Source organism: Cetorhinus maximus, chromosome 28, assembly GCF_964194155.1.
Source record: "Cetorhinus maximus chromosome 28, sCetMax3.hap1.1, whole genome shotgun sequence".
NCBI classification, from domain to species: domain Eukaryota; kingdom Metazoa; phylum Chordata; class Chondrichthyes; order Lamniformes; family Cetorhinidae; genus Cetorhinus; species Cetorhinus maximus.
The window spans coordinates 3700489-3703282 of NC_135906.1; the positions used below are offsets into that span (position 1 = coordinate 3700489).

The 2794-nt window shown below is 51.3% G+C and overlaps 1 pseudogene; it reads left to right on the forward strand.

Moving 5' to 3' along the window:
• The first annotated feature begins 1048 nt into the window (after positions 1-1048).
• LOC144669182 (U2 spliceosomal RNA) lies at positions 1049-1220 on the forward strand (annotated as a pseudogene).
• Positions 1221-2794: the final 1574 nt, after the last annotated feature.

A 2794-nucleotide genomic window follows, 5' to 3' on the forward strand; every position in this document is an offset into this window, starting at 1 on the left:
CCTGATTCAAGAAAACATGCAGAATCTGCTGCGGCTGCAGTCGATGGGGGTCGATGTCAAGGAGGAACTCCAAGAGGTGAAGAGCCAGCAAGCCTCGCTCTTTGCCTCAGTGGCCTCCAAGATCATCTTCCATTCCAGAGTCCGCTCCGTGGAGCAGGATGAGACGTGCTCACACTTCTTCTTCCAAAAGGTACACAGAGAGAGCTCTGTGATCAGCAGCCTGAAGGAAGAAGACAGCTCAGTAAAGTCATCGCAGTCCGACATTTTGAGGATCAGCAAATCCTTTTATTTCGGATTGTATGACGTGAAGCCCACAGACAGTAAGGAGTCCCAGTCCTTCCTGTCCTCCATTACAAAGGGCTTTGATGACAGTACATGGAAGAGTCTGGACAAAAATGGTGGAAGTATCTCAAAATGGGATTTGGGGAGGGATTCCGCAACACGGCAGGAGTCTCACCCCCTCTGCACGTTGCCCTCGAGGTGGCTGTGGTGGGGACGAGACCGTTGTTCACCTCCTTGTGGATTGTGCCTTTGCAAAGAAGGTCTGGACGTCGGTGATAGACGCTCTTTGGTCTGCCCAAAACTTGTTGGTCTTCCAGCGCAAAGAGTTGTCCCCGACTGAGTGTTGCAGACTGGCACATTCCAAAGTCCAGGACTACGTGCTGAGGGATGCACTAAAGCTTGGGGCAGCCACCGCAAAGGCGCAATGGGGAAGGGTCGCTGTCTAAGACCTTTCTGCGACAGTGCACCGAGGGACTGGGAAATGTTGAGAGCCCCTCGGGCTGTACAGCTCAAAATGAATGTCTGCATTGAATACTAATTGTATTATAATTGTATTGAAGCACCTCAGAGAGCAACATGATGTATGTTGATAACTCCAATACCTTTGTCTGAATGTCTGCATTGACCATATTGAAATGATTGTAATATTCATTGATTGTATTGATGCACCTTGTGATCCATGTGTAAAAGTTGAATCTGATTGTAGTTTTGTGATGGTGATTTTGAAATGTTTGTAATGTTCTTCCAGATATTTTATGAATAAAGTATATTTTTCAAAAAAAAAATCTGTTCTTATCAGTTTAATATCTGATACGTCCCTTATCTGGGGACCGTATATTAAATTGATTTTTGGAGCAGGGAGATGGAACAGGATCTTTCTCCGTCCATTCCACACATTGACCTGGTATTGCAGCGTCTTCAGGAATGGTGCAGTTTTGCCCTCTACAGGGTGAAAGGGAAACTGAAAAGAAGAAAAAGTCATTCAGAGCATTGTCCTGCTTTCCATCATTGATCTGGTTGAACTGAACTTGTGCTGAGTGGCAGGACAGGCTCATTGGTGCCAGACTGAGTGATGCCTCCTGTTGGATTTTGGTGCAACTGCAGGGCTGCTGCTGGTGTGCACTTGTGCTGCTTGTCAGGGCGGAGCCCGGGACTGGACGATGCCCCCTGTTGGGTTTTGAGGCTGTTGCAGGCGCTGCTTCAGGGAGGCAGCATCAAGCAAGAAACGTCCTGATGCTCAATGCTGGCTGTCGGATCTTCAGCCCGTGTTCGGACACACGCAGCAAAACGGACGGTGAAGCCGGAGGCCGAGGAAGACGGGACGGGCGCATGGGTTTCTGGGTTATCGCTTCTCGGCCTTTTGGCTAAGATCAGTTGTAGTGAAGCGATGGCTAAAACCAAAGGAGCCCCAAACCAGGGGGTACGTAACACCGTTCAGGTCACGGTGAAGGACAGTGAAGGGGGAGCACCCATGGATCGGGCCTTCCTCATCAAGCGGATCCTGTTGAAGGCGTGTGGATTTGAAGCGGAGGAGATCTACTCCCTGCGAGACTTCCCCAGCGCTGGACATTTCGACATGACTTTCAAGCGTGTGGCAGCTTGCGTCAAGTTCCTGAAGGTGTTTGAGGAGAAGAGACACCAGCCGGAGATGAAGATCCTGAGGGTGGAGCCGCTCTTTGCTCTGCCGGTGCAACGGGACCGTGTGGTGACGGTGCATCTCTACAACCCCCACGTCCCTGTCGCCGACGTGCTCACCTTCCTCACCAGGTACGTCGACAAGGTTGGGAGCTGCACCGAGGTTAGAGACGCCTTCGGGATTTGGACCAGCAAACGCCAGGTGAAGGTCACGCTCAAGACCTTGCACGATGTCTTCAGCAACTCTGCAGACCGAGCGCAGCGTAGATACACCTGGTCGCGGCCAGACAGGTCCATCCGTTCCAGGATAGACTTCCTGTTTGTGTCCCGTGCATTCACAGTCAGATCCACCGACGTCAAGTGGTTGTTCTTCTCTGACCACTGCCTCCTACTGGCGGACTGCCACTTAGAGGAAGACCTGAGGGTGTGCAGGGGGGCACGGAAGCTACACGTGCAACTGCTGACCCCAGAGAACATTGAGGAGCTCAAGAGGGATTACAAAGTTTGGAGAACCGTGAAACCCCTCTTTGAGTCCCTGACACACTGGTGGGAAGCGATCAAGGGAAACATCAAAAGGTTTTTCATCCTCAAAGGCACCCAGAAAGCTAGAAAGGAACAGAGGGAAATGTCTGAACTCCAGAAAAACATGCAGGACCTGCTCCAACTGCAGTCGATGGGGGTCGATGTCAAGGAGGAACTCCAAGAGGTGAAGAGCCAGCAAGCCTCGCTCTTTGCCTCGGAGGCCTCCAAGATCATCTTCCGTTCCAGAGTCCGCTCCGTGGAGCAGGATGAGACGTGCTCACGTTTCTTCTTCCAAAAGGTACACAGAGAGAGCTCTGTGATCAGCAGCCTGAAGGAAGAAGACGGCTCAGTAAAG